Source organism: Emys orbicularis, chromosome 5, assembly GCF_028017835.1.
Source record: "Emys orbicularis isolate rEmyOrb1 chromosome 5, rEmyOrb1.hap1, whole genome shotgun sequence".
Classification (NCBI taxonomy): domain Eukaryota; kingdom Metazoa; phylum Chordata; order Testudines; family Emydidae; genus Emys; species Emys orbicularis.
This window is the reverse complement of record NC_088687.1, coordinates 130,956,930-130,974,103: the sequence shown is the minus strand read 5'-3', so window position 1 is coordinate 130,974,103 and position 17,174 is coordinate 130,956,930. Positions and strand designations below refer to the sequence as shown.

The window sequence follows — 17,174 nt, the reverse complement described above, 5'->3', positions numbered from 1 at the left end:
GGGTTGGGGTGCAGGGCGGTGGTTACCTGAGGGGGCTCCCCAGAAGGGCGACAGCAACTCCCCTAGCTCTACCTGCTGCCTCCACTCGCAGGCACTACCCCCGCAGCTCCCATTGGCCGTGGTTCCCAGCCAAAAAGTGGGGGGAGGGATGGGGGGAGGCCACAGCAGAGGCAGAGAGATCCTCCAGGCCCAGGGCTGTGGCGAGGAGAGTGAGCTCCTCCGGCCCCAGACTGCAGTGGGGAGAACAAGCGAGCTCCTCCAACTTCGGGGCCGCTGCGGGGAGTAGGGTTGCCACCCATCGAGTTTTCACCTGGACAGTCCAGGTTTCTGCTTGTGTGTCCTAGTGCCATTTGACAAGCCCCAATGTCCGTGTTTTTTTTTTGATCGGGGCGGAGAAGAGGTGGGGCCCAGGGAAGAGGTGGAGATGGGGGCGGGGCCTCCAGGGAAGAGGCAGAGCAGGGGGGAGGGTCTCAGGGGTCTGGTTACCAGGCATTAAAAGGGTGCCAGCCCTAGCAGGAAGAGCAAGCTCCTCCAGCCATGGGGTCACAGCTGAGAGAGAGAGAGAGCTTCTCTGGCCCTGGGACTGGAGGAGCTCTGTGCCCCTGCCACAGCCCTGGGGCCAGAGGAGTTCTGTGTCCTCACCGTGGCCCTGGGGCCAGAGGAGCTGTCAGCTCCCCACTGCAGCCCTGGGACCGGAGGAGCTCACTCTCCCCGCCATGGCCCCAGAGCCGAAGGAGTTCTGTGCCCTTGCCAATTATTGGGGAGAGGGGAGTGTCCTTGCTTGACCCCCCCCCCCCCCTTGTGCATGCCCATGAGGCCACCACATCCGTGTACTGCACTTCCTTTCAGTTCAGAGGAGCTACACTTATTTACACTAGCTCGGGATGTGGCCCAGCATTTTTAGATGCCTCTTGAAACTTTCTCAAGTCTTCTGCCATCACTTTCCCATTTTTCCAGCCAAATTAATGTTACGGGATGATTTCCAAAGCCAGTCGTTGTGGCTTATGGTTAAAACCCAGATCAAGTGTAGCAGCCATCTGTTATATTTACTATCTAAAATATCCCTTACTAACTAAGTCAACAGACTAATGAAGCTCAAGTAGCATCATGATGGGGACAGTGTAAAAACTGGGTGGATGGATGGATTCTCCATCACTGGCAATTTTAAAATCAAGAGTGGATGTTTTTCTAAAAGATATTCTCTAGCATAAACAGGAATTAAAGTCTGATCTAGGAGCTGAATGATTTTCATTATGTGTGTGCCCGTGAAGGAAGACCTTTTTTCAGAGTCTAACATGGGAGCTGAATGAGTTTTATTGTAATTTGTTATACAAAGACTTGTGCCTATCTGTAGTATTCTAGATGTAAGAAATATATAAATATGATTTAAGCTAAGTAACGGTAAATAAGTTTGGGGTTGCTGCCCCACAGTGTTGACAATTTAAGTTAATTCCATAGCAAAAAGAGTGTCTGATGGTAGAGGGAACAAAGGTAAGACAATAGGATCATGAAGTTGCCTGGGTAAATAGTAAGAAAGGAATGGAAAAATGATGTACTTGCATTTGAAGGATATAAACACTGGAGAAGGAGAAGAGTTGATTAAAGTGGTCCAAGAAGGCATAGCTATAGCAGTAGTGGTTTGACTCTGAGCAGAGGCAAACTTAGGCTGAGTGTCAGGAAACATTTCCGAAGAGAGCTCTGCCCATGAGCGGCATATCCCAAGGGAAGTGGTGGAAGTCCAATTGCTTAAGGACTTGAAGATGAGAATGAACGAAGCATTCGAAAATGTGCTGCAGATTGCTCTTGTCTGCTGGTTGACAAGTGGGTTGGACATGATAACTTAATAGGTCTTTTCCCTCTCTAATGTCTATGATTTTATCATATGATTCTAAATATATTCTAAAAGCACCATGTCTTCTTCTCCTCCTCCTCCTTCATATAGTCTTAATGTTTTCCAGTTTGCCTCGGGTTGTCTTGCATCACCCAGTGAAGCCTGGAACAGCCAACATGTTACATTTCAAATTGAACCCCTCCCCGCCACCACACTGTTCTCTTTTGAAGATGCCAGCTGTTTTACTTACAAAATGCCTGGGAAAAACAGTGGGGACCTCATGCTCACCAGCACCTACATCAACAGCAAGTCATTCATGGCATCTCTCTTTCTTTCTAGTTGAGAGAGAGCGGATGGATTGTGTGACTTAAAGATGCCTGTGGCTGGCACTGAATTCTGGGATGAATATGAGAGTCCCCTAAAATTCTGCATTAGGGTGTAACCAAGATCTGTCTCAGGACAGTGCTTTAAACATTCCATTTTTCTTTTCCTTGCCTAGCCACACGCAATGTTTGATTAACTCCCAACCAACTATGACGGCAAGCGATCATAGTACATCAGATAGGAGAATGTTAGTAAATAGCAAAGATTTGAAACATAAACAATGTGCTCCATGTCGGCATGCATACTCCAGCCTCTGGCACAACATGCTTTGGAAGGCGGTTTCAGCACAACCAAAAAACTATGGTCCTAATCTTCTCTAATAAGGAAGCAGACCAGTTATGCCTTTGGTTTTATTCAGTGTGCCATGTGAAAGGGATAAGAAGGGCATCAATTAAAATGTGTTTTGCTAGGGAGTCACAGTCCAGTTGGACGGCATCAGAACAGGCTGCATTTTCCATCTTTCAAATTGCCAGTAGGCAATTAACAAAATCAGCGTATTAACAGAGAGAATAAAAAATAGCTTAAAAGAGTGCAAAAGAACATGGGCATTGGGTTTAATGAGTGCCATGCTCGGGTCCAGGTGCATGTTCCCAGCGAAGCATCTGTTTGTCACTTATTATTTGGAGTCACTAACACTTGCTCAAAGTGCCAGAAAACAAAAACAGAGCCTGACACGTATCAGGCACAAAAGGAGGTTGCAATAGCGCAGATGCAAGATTGGATTTCACGTTCTGGTGTTTGTTAACTTGGTGCGGGGGGCGGGGGCAGATCAGTTTCAGAGAGACCGACTGGGCAGATCCCCAAATTAGGCGTTCCGCCTGGTTTCAGATCAAACAACCACGAAAGTGACACATTTGTAGTTTGCACTCATGTGATAATGCAGCAAAGTGATAGGACATTCATTGTGGATTTATTGATCATGCTATTTTCCTAATGTACTTTAAGTTGCAATATCACGAAGTTCGGATGATGTATTACCGTGGTTCACTGACTTGGAGAGGCACACAGCTGCCAATAGTCCTGCTCAGTTACTGTGAAATTCTTTTCCCCAGGGCCAAAAAATAACTTTTCATTCCTGGGGACTATCTGTATGCCATGAGAATGAAGTCAAGCATATAACATAACAGCTACTCTACTGCATATGGATAGCTAGCCACAATGAAAGGCCTACTCTATGGTATGTCAGTAGAGATGTGCCATGAAACCAATGTGAAAGCTTCTGTTCTGAGGGGTTTTCCTGGTAACCTGGCATTCAGGCCAGGGTCATCAAAAGGTTCATGCTAAGGTTAGCAAATGTTCCAAACCTCTTTCATTCCCAAAGAACCAGTGGTAGCTCTTTATCTGGCAATGCAAGAAACGTCTGTGAACTCCAAATTGCCCGACAGCTTAGAAATTAAAGAAGTTTTTAACAACTAGTTTAAACGAGGTAATGGTAGGAAGCTAATAGAATATGGCGTGGGGAGAGAGGGGATTGCCCATTGGTTTTCGTCTCTGCATTTACTATTAGACATTATTTGTATTGCAGCAGTGCTTAGGGGCCCTAGTCATGGACCAGGACCTCATTGTGTGAGGTGCTGTACAAACACAGAACAAAAAAATTGGTCCATACCCCAAAAAGCTGACTAGTGCTGGCTGGCTATTTTTCATCTGAACAATTTCTGATGGAAAATGAAGTTTCAACATAATTAAAACATTTCCCCTCTCAATTTTTGCAGACTTTTTTAATGTTCTGGCAGGAAAATCTAATTTAATTTCTGTTGGGTTCAACTCAAATGGAATATTTCATTTTGTTGAACTGACCTGAAACATTTTGAATCGCTTCAATAAAACATTAAACTGTATTTCCCTGTCAACACGTTGCTTTATAGGACTTGTAGTTCAGGCCTCCCCCGCACCCCCTTCTCTCTCATCGGTCAATCTCCCTAGAGGTCTGCATCTCCCATAATGCAATGCAGATTTCTTTCTGGCTAAGCACTGTATGGTGCATCCATGGGAGTGACATGACTCTGGGTGTATCATGGGAGATAAAGTCTGGCTAAGGAGCCTGGCCCATTGGAGAGACTGGGGGCATCAGGCCTCTGAACTACAACTCCCATAATGCAATGCACCTCAGTGGGGAATTCATTTTAATATTGAAATTACTTGAAGCATTTCAGGTAATTTTCAACAAACCAAAATGAAACATTTTGATTTCAGTAATGTCAGAATGTTTCATTTCGATAAATTTCAAAACCAAACACAGTGACATTTCCAAAATAATTTTGGGGGAATTTCCATTCAGCAAAAAATTATGTCATGTCAGTTTTTCATCTCTGTTTAATATGAAGACGAAGCTTCATATTAAAGCTGAAATGAAGCAATGTTGAAGGATGACTTTCTGTGGCATAAAACTTTAGGAAAATATATTTTTAACCTACGAAAGCCTTGAATTTTTCCACCATATCACTTCCACCAGGTGCTCAAACTATACATCTGAAATGTCCCTTATTTCAGAGCACGTCACTCATTTTGGTCCCATATTTTGGTCCTGTTTTCCACATAAATGGAAGGGAACTCAGGAGATCATCTAGTCCAACCCCCTGCTCAAAGCAGGACCAATCCCTAAATGGCCCCCTCAAGGATTGAACTCTTAACCCTGGGTTTAGTAGGCTAATGCTCAAACCACTGAGCTATCCCTTCCTACCATAAAAAAAGTAAATAAAAACCAGCATTTCATTGTTAGGCTAGAAACTGCCAAGGCTCCAGTGGACATAGCACTGTCCATACCAGTGTGTCTGTCATTATAACTTATGTTGCTCCAGGGTGTGTTTTTTCACACCACTGAGCCACATAAGTTGTACCTACAAAAGTGGTAGTGTAGACATTGCCTTAGTGTGTGGGGTTTTTTCATGCAGTTCTCCTCCTCCTAGCTTTAAATGAACCATCCTTTGTAAAAGGATATGTCTTTAGAAAGCAGAGTTGAGGTTAAGTATTTCTTATATAAATACCTGCAAGATTGAAAGAATCTACAGTATTTATACCTGATAACACTGCTGTGATCAAACAGTTGTGGTCTGGTGTTTAAACAATCCCCTTTCTTTGTGATCTTGTTAGTTGGGTGTGGCAGTGAAAAGAGGGATTTGAAGATAAAATCCATCTCAGGAAGGGGACCTGTCTTCTAAAGCAAAGCTTGTGAGCAAAGCAAGTAGGGGCAGCAATTAAGGTTTACCCACAATGCTTTGATGGCAGAGGAGGATAATGTTACAGGGGCAGGGAGAATACGAATTGTCAGTGCAACAGGTGAAAGAAATCTCACCCTTTCTGTTAGCAAAGAGGACAAATATTTAATTTGTGTTTCCTGAGAAGTGATTTAGGGGTTTTTATTGTGAAAGAAACAAAGCGACGACGTTCTCTTTAGATGTTAAAAAAAGGCCACTATAATTGGGGTTTTAGTTTACAAGTTTTCCATTGCCTTAATTACAAAGAGCACCCTGGCACGAAAGGAAACCTGGCATGCTCTCACTTTTTATAGACTTTTCCATGCTCTACAGCTGATGGAATGACCACATTTCTGCCTTGGTCTACTGCAGTGGTTCTCAAACTTTTGTACTGGTGACCCCTTTCACACAGCAAGCCTCTGAGTGTGACCACCCTTATAAATTAAAAACACTTTAATATATTTAACACCATTATAAATGCTGGAAGCAAAGCAGGGTTTGGGGTAGAGGCTCACAGCTTGCGAGCCCCCCCCCGTAATAACCTCATGACCCCCTGAGGGGTCCCGACCCCCAGTTTGAGAACCCCTGGTCTATTGAGTACTGAAGGTGTTGATTTAGCCCCACAGGACAACAAAGCAGTGAGGTTAGGTGTGGTTCTTTTCTGTCTCAGGAGCCTGATAGTGGGTAATGCTTGAACTCAGCCCAGAAGAATTGGTTCTCTCGGCACTGATTCTGAGTAGGCCTCCCCTTTGCTGTAGGAGTCATTTCAGGAGTTGAGCTGTCAACCTGTAAAACTGATTCCCAGTCTAGGGGTACGTCCAGACTACCCGCCGTATCGGCGGGTAGCGATCGATTTATCTGGAATCGATATATCGCGTCTCGTTAAGATGCGATATATCGATCCCCGAACGCGCTCCCCGTTGATTCCGGAACTCCACCGGAGCGAGCGGCGGTAGCGGAGTCGACGGGGGAGCCGCGGCCGTTGATCCCGCGCCATGAGGACGGGAGGTAAGTCGGAATAAGATATGTCGACTTCAGCTACGGTATTCCCATAGCTGAAGTTGCGTATCTTACATCGACACCCCCCCTAGTGTAGACCAGGTCTTTGTTTGCAAAACCAAGCCAAAGGAGAGAGGTCTTGGCGTCACCACCTAAAACCTGTTGGCGAGAGCACGGATCACAGACAGGTATTGGGGATGAAAAGCAAAAGCCTTGTCTACACATGAGAATAGCCCCAATTTGACAATTGATGGCCAACAATCGGCATAGCTGCCCCAGCGCTGACCTGCAAGTGTAGACAAGGGCAAGCCAGGGTTTGTGTCGATTGCTCTATTCGGGTTTTGCCCCTCCTGAAAGCAGGAGTAAATTCTGGTTAGCTCGGCTGAAGCAAACTGCTGCCTGTCCTTGCCAGCACTTAGGGACCAGCATTGGTGGAGCTACTCTGATGGCTGGCCACAGACTGCTGAATATGGCAGTGTCTGTGTGTAGACAAGGCGCCACTTCCTATAGGGAAGTCTTAAAACAGTTGTTTAGGACCTAAGATCTTCCAAAGTGAGTGTGTGCTGTTGCAACCTCCTAATTCAGCTGTGCACAACCCTTGATATGCTCATGGCAGTCGGGGTGCGTGCACACTTACTGCATGCCGATGTGCAAATCCTTGGGCAAAGCTTGTGTCCACCGAGCAGCAGTTGTGCATGCCTGTGTCAGCATGTCCTGTAGCAGGTTCAGGGACCTCCCAGAACTCCCCTATTGAAATCAATGGAGAGTTCTGTGCAAAAATTAAAAAAAATCACTGGCAGGATCTGACAGCTTGGACCTGGCACATTTAGCACTGAGTCCTAGCTCTTCTTAGAAATCAATAACACGGGCTTTGTTTTCTAGCAAAAAGTTGTTTGGCAAACAAATGTCACACATAAAATCCCAGTTTTCTGGGAGGAAAAGAGGAAGCAGAAAAAATGTCAAACATGTCAAAGTTGGCTTTAGAGAGTTAGTGCCTGTCCCTTGGTGAACTGGCCTGTTAATTTCTGTTCGGCTAATTGTCCCATCATTTGCTAAGAGCGTCTGCCTTTATCTTCCTCAGCAGGGATTGGGGAGCCTTACAGGGAGCTTATCAGCAGCATGTGGGAGAGGCCTAGAAAGCTTTTCTTTTTACTAACATGGAGCTTTCCCATAAGCTGATTAAGAGTCATGTCAATACTCATGTGTTTTTATATATAAACTACATATGATGTCTAAACCCAGTATGGCTGGATCCTCAGTTGCGGTAAATTACCGATCTACACTAGCTGAGGATTTGGCCCTATAGTTAGAACTAGAGGGTTGTACTGGTCCAGGTAAGCAATGCTAATACTGACCCTGTAGAGAAAGATAGAACAATATCTAGAACCCATTAGATTCACTATGGGTTCCAATGACAACTCGTCCCACACACTCTCAAAATATGAAGATTAGGACGGGGACTTCAGCATGGATTGTGGGCCCAATTCTGTTCTCAGTTACGCTGGTGTGTGTATATCTATCCATCTCTGGAATAACTACAGTACGTCAGTGGATTTACTCCAGAATTTCACCAGTGTGAATGACATCATAGTTGGCCCTATTTTATGCTATCCATTTGTATCTCTCTCTCTCTCTCTCTCACTCTCTCAGACACACACTCACAGAGTGCCATTTATTTCTTGGTGTATTGTCATTTGCAGCATGCTATGTATGCACATTAGACCACATTTCAAAATCAGGGGGAAGGTATGCATATAAAAATGCAAAAACCTCAAGCTCCTTCTTTTCCAAAGACCCTTTGAGCCACTGGGGGACACCAGCAATAATTACACATGCATGTACACTCACGTGCACGCATACCATAGATCTCCTCCTGTGCATCCATTTATGATATTCAGAGAGTTAAATATATATATATTTCAAACAGTTTAAAGTATGTTCCCCCTTGTTCATGCATAGGTGCATTATTATTGATCTCATAAGTACAGATGCACTGAGATACCAGTAGCTGCTGGTAGTGATGGGTTTAATTGGAAACCATTAACACATGAACAGCCTTGTGAGTCAAGGGGAAATCTTTGCTTAAACTAAGGTCTTTCAGTAATAGTTTTGTTGGCTGTTCCAAACTCTTAACAAGAGTTCTATGTTTGTGTAGCGCTTAGCACAACAGGATTCTGGTCCATTACCAGGGCTCTGAGGCACTACAATAATACAAATAATAAATGATTATAGTAATAAAAAGTAGGCGGTGTGTAGATAGCAAAATCTCAACACAATGGCAAAGAACATTCCTCATTTTCAGAGATTCTAAAACATAAGGCTCATCCCTTTCTCCAAAAGAATCCTAATTATATAAGAACAGAAACCGTAATCATTCTGAGCAAAGGTAAATTCTTATCATTTTAAGAATAAAGCTGATCATCCCTTAAATGCTGTAAATGGCTCCTTATCAACACTTTCACAGCCTCCTTTGCTCTTTAATGGCACTTTAATGGAGAAGTGCTACTGCATCATTGTGCAAATAGACATTCAAGACAAAGGGGACAGATGTTTAAAGAAGAGGTAATCTCAGCAGGCAGCAGCAATGTGCAACATTCAGGGCTCTTCCATCTCAGGTATGTTACTGTAGGAGAATCTTCTTATAGGAAAGGAAGAGGATAATAATTTGCACCCTGTAGGAAAAAAACAGGGAGCTGTTGGTGCTTAGCACTCTACAGTACTTTCTAAAGATCAGACGAAGACGGGGGGACTGTCCAGGGCTACTCCAGTTTTTTACTGTCAAGTTGTGTTTAATGTCTTCTGTTTTTAAAAAAAGCCTACAATGTCTTTTCAGTGTTTTCTTCTCAGAGTTGCACAAATTATGGTGCAATTTTTCATTTCTTTGCTTTTTCCAACACTTGAAGAACGCCTATGAGAAATCAGCAAAGAGTCCTGTGGCACCTTATAGAATAACAGACGTGTTGGAGCATGAGCTTTTGTGGGCGAATACGCACTTCGTCGGATGCATGTCATGAGAAATGGTTCCATTTGCCCAGGAGTTGTTGCCAGGATGCTCAGAGCCAGTTTCTCAGCTGGTGTCAATCGTTATAAGTCCGTTGAAGTCAATAGAGTGACATCAATTTATAGTTGCTGACGATCTGGCCCTCTTTTTTTCTAATAGCACAGTGACTACCTGACAGGCTTTCTCTGTCATTAAAGAATGTCTTTAAGATGGCAAAGCCACTGCAAGAACACAAGGGCAGATCAAATCTAACTGCAGCCACCCAGATTTCAAGGATCCCTAAAATTTCAACACCCATCTCCTCAAATGGATTTTCCTTCGACTCCTGAATCACGAATCTTCCTCTCAAATGATGGTCTCCAGGTAGCCAGCCGGCACAAATCACTTATAATCTGCCCTGCTTCCGATTCACGGCTAAGTCTGGGACTTCTCCGACTGCCGGCCGTGGGGTCTGGCCTTAAAGCAGTGGTTTTCAAACTTTTTTTCTGGGGATCCAGTTGAAAAACACTGCCTTAAAATACCTTTCCTAGTGCGTGTGGAATAGTTCAGTGCTGAGCATTTCCCATTTTGTTTCTGTTCCCTCTTTTGCTTCCTGGGAAGAATAGCATTCTCCTTTTGTCTTGTTTTTGCATTTTTGGGGCATGGGTATCTGGTTTCTAGCAGCATATTACTAATGTAGGAAAAATGGACGTAATTACAAGAATACCACGCAAAGGCTCACGTGTCACTTTCGTTGCTTAATCCATTTGCAGGAAACAATCGCCCAGGATTCCTTCTGTTTTGTAGCTGAATGGTTTGCTATGTCCTTTTCACCCTTCAGTAATGATGGGCCAAACAAGTTTGGGGAAAGTAAGAATCCAGTCCGAACCTTTGAACCCAGTCCTTTCGGAGAGTCAAAAATGTTTGGTTAGAAGTATTAATACTTAGCACTTTTCACAAGTGAAGCACTTAATAGACATTGGCTGAGGTTCACCCTGGACTATGGCATAAACTCTGGCATGGTGACAGACTCTGGGCTACTTGGTGTAAATCCTGTAGCTGTATTGACGTCTGTGCCAAGTTACACCAGCTGAGGACCTGGAAAAGTCTCTGATGGGGAGGGTATGATGGCGGAAAGAGGGCTCTAATGTCAAAAGTACAGTTCCCTGTATTTAGCCAAGTATCTAAACTTCACTTGTCCATGAGGTAGGTAAGTGATATCATCCTTGTGTTAGAGGGGAACTGAGGTTGAGAGAGAGAGAGAGTCCAAGGCCACAGAGAAAGTCAATACTAGAATGGAGTGTTTCTGATTCCCACTAGACCACACCTCACTCTCACACTTCACGCTTTATTATTATGAATACTTTTCATTTCTATGGGTGCCTCTGCACTTGCTGGCTCCAGCCAGAACCGAATGTGGAAATGCCAAAATACTGCAGTATAGGGCTGTTCTCCTGGCATTACCAGCCCAAATGGAAGGAAAAACTACAGGGCATTTTTCAGGAAAGCCTGTATCTATGAGATTTACAGCCCAGTTTTGGAGGCTGTTGGGGTTTGGATGCTCCTGAATGCTTATCCAGACCAAACCTCCTTGACCTTCGTGAAGCCCAAACTGCCTTAGCTACTGTAGCAATGTAGTTTATGATAGAAGAGGAAGAGATGGATAAATCTCAGAGTTTGAGTGTCTGATGTACCACACTCACGGGCTTAAGAGTCCACTTAATCAGTTTATTGATGTAAACCTTTGGCCATTGAGAGCTTACTTTTAAAGGCTTTACATCTGCTCATATAATCCCTATGCAGATTTCCCCCCTTTAAATGCTATTACTAGAGATGGCCTGTGCCAAATCCTGGGATGCTGGTTCAGATCCAAGTTCCCACTCATAATGGGAGAAATCCAACCGCCCTCCCAAATTTGGGAAGGAATTGGGGTTTGAACCCCCCAAATTCTATAGTGCATATATCCAGGAGTTTTGGTTGACCTATAAAAGGTCCAGATCCAGAATTTGGATCTGAGATTTCAGTTTGGGCCCATAGCTAGCTATTACCTATTGGATGGCAGATCTTTATTCCCAATACACTTTTCTCCTACCACTTGTATAAGTAATGCACATAGGGCCAAATCCTGAAGGCCTCACCCAGTTTTTACGCCATCCCATTGATTCAATAGGAGTTTGATTGAGCAAGGACTGAGTGAAAAACTGAATAAAAACTTCAGGATTTTCCTCATAAAAAAACAGAAAGGTACCAACATTTATTAAATATCTCTCTTCCCATAAATAAGATTATATGTCTTAATGTCTTCAGTCAAGACTGGATGCCTTTCTGGAAAATATGATTTTGTCAAACACAAGTTATTGGGCTCAAGACAGAGATAACGGTGTGAAATGTAATGGTCTGTGATATAGGCTATATGATCTAAAGGCCACTTCTGGCTTTTCACTCTATGAACCTGTGACTCTATCTGTCAAAATTGCAAATGATAGTATGATCCAGAGGACAGGGTGTTGGCCTTAGGGGCAAGAGATCTGGGTTCTCTTTGCGGCTCTTGTATTGACTCGCTACATACCGATGGGAATGCCATCTAAGGCAAAATGCTCAAACGTGGGTTTCTAAGGTTAGATACCAAAATAAGTGGCCTATTTTTCAGAGGTGCAGCGTGAGAGTTGTGGTGCTCAGCAGCTCTGAAATTAGGTGCCTACAAATAGATGTAGGTGTTTGATTTTAGGCACCCAAGTTTGAAAATGTGTGCCGCTTTCCCTGTCTGTAAAACAGGGATAAATGATGCACACCCTTTTCCTTTGTAAAGATCTGCTGATAAAACGTGATCTGTAAGTGCTAAATAGTACTATTATTATCAAATTATGGGACAAAATAATAAATATATGGTAGCCTAGGTTGTCCTTTCAAAGCTTGGAACGGGCTGTGGCAGCATTATTGAGTCCTGCAGCATTCCCACCAACAATGAATGTGAGTGAGAGAGAAAGAGGTGTAATTGTTGCACTGACAGAAAAGATATAGACAGATGCACAGAAACATTCTGGAACAAAAATGGGGCTGCATCCACTGAAACAACAGATGCTGCCTTGTGAAAATATTTTTTCCATTATAGCTCTAATGTCATCTCCCATTTATCTCTCAGCAGTGCAGAAGGAACTCATTTCAAGGGTACCTATTCTTGCCAATAGCATTCCTCCTGGCTCTCAGCATCAAAAAAGGGAATGGGATTTTAACAGACATCATGGTGGGGACCATTTGTCTGCGATTAGACCCAAGAAAGGAAAGAAACTTTTGTCCCAGTGAAAGGAAAGCTTGTAGTTCATTAAGTGGTGGAGGGATTAACCATGTTGAGGGCTCTGCTCTGAAAAGGTACTAGAGATAGCCATGGGAGGGGTGAGGTTTCTCTCTAAGAACTTTCTTCCTATTCTCTTCTATTCTGTAGGTCTTTAATGGCTTCCCTGTGGTGGGGTATGTTGTAAGTAGAAGATTCTTTTCTTATTAGAAGGCTTTCTCTCCTCTACCCCCCTTCAGCCTGGTCTCTCTTTATCATCTGCCAGTTCATTATGGTCTTCAGCTAAGGCGTACCAGTTTAGGACTAAGCTAAAGAAAGTAAAAGAAAGAGGTTGGGGGAGGGAAGAGTCCGTGAACCAATTAATTTAGAAGTATTCAGGCCTGAGAATGTAGGCCACTTGAGAAGAAACATTGACAGAAAAAAAACATACAAACCTTTCACAATGTTTTCTTTCAGGTTTCTGCTACTGTTGCACAAAACTCTTGAGAGCTTTGATTTTTACAATTCTAATTTTCTTTGATTGAAGAGTTTCTCCATTAGAAATATTTCACATTTTTACAAGTGTTAGAACTTCACATGAACTGAAACCCAATGCTTGTTGCTTTGAAGGGGAGAGTGGAGGTGTTTTTTCAGTTATCCTTTGCGTCAAATCCTGAAGTTCTTGCTCAGGCAAAACTCCCGTTGTGGCCAGTGGGAATCTCCCCTGACTGGTTAGAAAGTGAGTTAAGGGCCTTAGGGGTTAGTCTCCTGCATTTAAAATGGAACATTCTTTCTTCAACTGAAATAGTTTTTGTTTTATTAAATCAGTGTTCTTGTAAGAGACTGAAATCTATTCAGTATTATTAAAGGTTTGGTTGATATAATTCTATAGATACCTTACATGGGGCTTCCTTTTCTTCTTTCTCAGGGCTTGATTAAACTTGGAAATGTACTGAAATAGCTGTTCCGGAGTAGTTTTTTCAGTAGAAGCCCCTGTGTGGACATTCTTATTCTGGAATGAGGCCATGTTTACATTACAAAATTATGGCGACCTAACGTAAGTCGGCATGCAGTCACTGCAGTTATTAAATCACTGGCTGCCTTATGCTTACATGAGTTTAAGTATGAGGCTTAAACAATCATTTTAAGTATGTGTAATCTATTCATAAGGGAGTCTGTATGTGAGAATATAGCGGAGTATAAGGGGAGTTTGCTTTAGAGTAAGAGGGCATGGACTCCATCTTACACATCTCCTATGAATTTGGCTCTGTGTGTCTCAGAGGATGTATTCCTTGCTAACTACATTCTCAGTATCATCAAAATACTCCGCGTTTACTATATTGTTATTAGAGATGAGCCAGAGCTGCATAACCCATATAGTAACAGCTCCCTGTTTTGCCCAAGATGTCTAAACCAGCACATTTAAGTTATTGTCTCCTCATTCTGGAAGCCTCTCCATCTGTCATAATTGATGTGACTTGTCCTAAATATTCCTGCCCAGCTACAGTATGAGTGATTGTCAACAAGAGAATACAACTTAGCTGGATAAATACACAACTTGTCTGGTACTTGAAAAACTGCAAGTCATGTGTTCGTTAGCAAGTGTATTAGCATGTGTTGTGTTGGTATATTTTTTGGTTTGTGCAATTAGTATTTTAAAGGGGTGGTTAGAGTAAAGGGGGAAATATTCCTGATTAGGGACCCCAATGGGCTAGCATCACCTCTGATTATAGAAATTCCAAGAATAAATTGACAGCCTTGTGTTTCATTTTAGATTTGTTAGCAAGGTAGCCTGTAATCATGTCTGCAATGAGATTACCTACAACTGCTTCAGAAAGAGGGATTTGTCCTACACCTTTTAAAACCGCTCATATCCTCTGCCGCACTACCCAATTATACAGTACTTTGAGGTGTGGTTTAGAGGCACCTCCAATCCTCTAATTCCTTCACTTTGAAGCTCTGCTCCATTTTGAGTGCAAGAACACCCTTGTGAAAGTGACAAGATCCCGGATCTTGGAAGCACCTGCACAGAACAGTGCCTGGTCTAGGTAGAAGCATGCATAGCACGCTTCACTGGCATAACACTTCTAAATTTTGGGGACCTAAGTTAACTTCTCTGGCCCCAGTAGAGCAAATATTCGTTCTTCCTGACACTGGGACAGCTTTTATACGTACATATTTTTTCACTGACTCTGATATGGAACGGAAGTAGATTTTACTCCACTCTGGAGGAGGTGAGGAAATATTCAGATGCCTTAAGAAATGATGGTGACTGACAGGTTTTGCTGCTACTTCATGCTGTCCCCGTCCCTACAGTATTTCACTCATCTGTTTTGCACTCTGGAGACTCTAGGGATCTTGCATACATTTGGAGCGATGTTTTCAGAACTATGGAGGAGACCAAGAATGACAAGGCTTGTCCTTCCAGTGGTCCATGGATAGCAATATGGGGCCAGAATCTGTGCTCAAATACGTGTGCAATATCTGTGTGGCGTGTTTATATCTGAGGGCTTGAATTTTGGCCCTTTAATTTAATGCAGCATCAGCAGTGCTGATGAAATCCCCAAATCTTCCTTTTCAATTATTTCTCTGAGAATGATTCAGAAGCTACTAGAGGTTCCCCTTTAGAGTGAATGGAGAATTGTCTTTGACAATTTCCAAACCACTTTCTGTTTTTTCCAGCAAGAGTTGCACATACTCAATTCTGCAAGTGTCAGCGCAAGGTTTACCCTGGCGTAATCAATGCTGGCTTCCAGACTCTTACTGCCAGTTTACCCACAGAGCAGGGGCTGTTAGGTAAACTGGCAATAAGATTCTGGTGAGTGGAGGTGCAGACAACATCTGCCTTTCCAATCCTCAGTTTGCCAGCTTAGGCGCAGCTGACACCTTTTTTTATACTATTATTTCTAACAGCTCCAGGAGATTTTCAAGCATGTGTTGTTTCAGTCAGTTAGAACTCACTGATTAAACTGATGTTTTGGCAAGTTGTTTTCTTCCTGAAGTCTGTTCTTGATGGAATGGGCAAAGGGAGACTCCACTGTTACAGACCATGGCCCATAGCCCATCTTAATGTAATCCCTCCCATACAATCTTCATACAAACATTTTGATTTATAAACTCTAAAGAGAAAAGCTGATTTTTAACTACGGATGGATGAACGAATTACGTAAAACAAAAACCCTTCAGGCTTTTGCACACAATTCACACTGAGCTTTTGTGTGATTCCAAAAAATCCCATTTCTATGATTTTTTCTTTCTTGTACCCTTTCGCACTTCCAGGTTCTGGTCTGAATCAAAAGCAGCAAGGATGAAATGCCACGAAAAGGCACACCCTTCCAAGACTTACATGTTATTGGGCCTGGCAACCTCTCTGGAAGTCTTTTTTTAGTTCCCTTTTTAGTTCCCACCCTTAGATTGAGAACGTTTTACAATAAGATTATTAAAAATAATTTATATATATGGAGATATACCTATCTCATAGAAGTGGTCATTGAGTCCAGCCCCCTGCCTTTACTAGCAGGACCAAGTACTGATTTTGCCCCAGATCCCTAAGTGGCTCCCTCAAAGATTGAACTCACAACTCTGCGTTTAGTAGGCCAATTCTCAAACCACTGAGCTATCCCTCCCTCCTTCAATAATAATAATGAAGATTGATTTTAATATCAGGAAGAGCTGAGGCGCTCCATTAAAAGGATTATTTTTTTGTTGTCTGAGTGTGTCTCCCTGTTTTTCTTGTTGTGTTGTACATAAAGTATTGCTTAAGCTGTAGGGTGTAAATCAGCATAGAATCTGACCTGTTTTATACAGGAGGGCTGCTTTGCTCTACACAATCCTGTTAATTGCACTCGCTGACACATTTTACACCTTCTGCTCCTTGGGTAAGTCACACTCATTTGGCACACCCACTGAATGTCATATCAGTGTCGATTACACTGCATTATCACTTACACCCATTTTCTAACCACTTAACGCCTAACTGGTGACTTGCATCACTATGTGACATAGCCCCAGGTGTCTACAATGGCCCTATCTCTGCTGCACTGAAATCTTGAAATCAGCGAGTCCTGAGGCCACACTTTGGAGCCTGACTGAGGAGGCTCTGGTTTTGTGAATGCTTTCACAGGAGACAAATTGGAGACATTTTTGGCCAGATAAAGATGTTAGAGGCTGAAATGCATGAAAACATTGTAATACAGTATGTTAATGGTTCTTTTCTTGTCTCAAAAATGTCCATTTTTTTTCCTCGGGCAAAAATAATACAATACACACAAACACACAAAGTTATTCATAACATCTGGTTGAAAAGTCAGCCCTGGCTTTAAGTTCTTAATTCAGAAATCAACCATGACAACCGCTCCTGGAAGGTATTTGTAAATGCTTTTATGCAGAATTCTAAAAATGTCTTTTTTCTTCTGGTCGACACAGTGGCAGGAACAATCATGTGTTTTGCCTAAAGACTATTACTTCCACTGTGTTTTTAACTTTACACCTGACATACTCGATCACAAAAAT

At 42.8% G+C, this 17,174-nt stretch overlaps 1 protein-coding gene across 1 annotated transcript in view; it reads left to right on the top strand.

Annotated features, from left to right (window-relative positions):
• Positions 1-17,174, top strand: part of FGFRL1 (fibroblast growth factor receptor like 1) — a 235,465-nt gene that overhangs the window by 174,418 nt on the left and 43,873 nt on the right. The window lies entirely within an intron of this gene.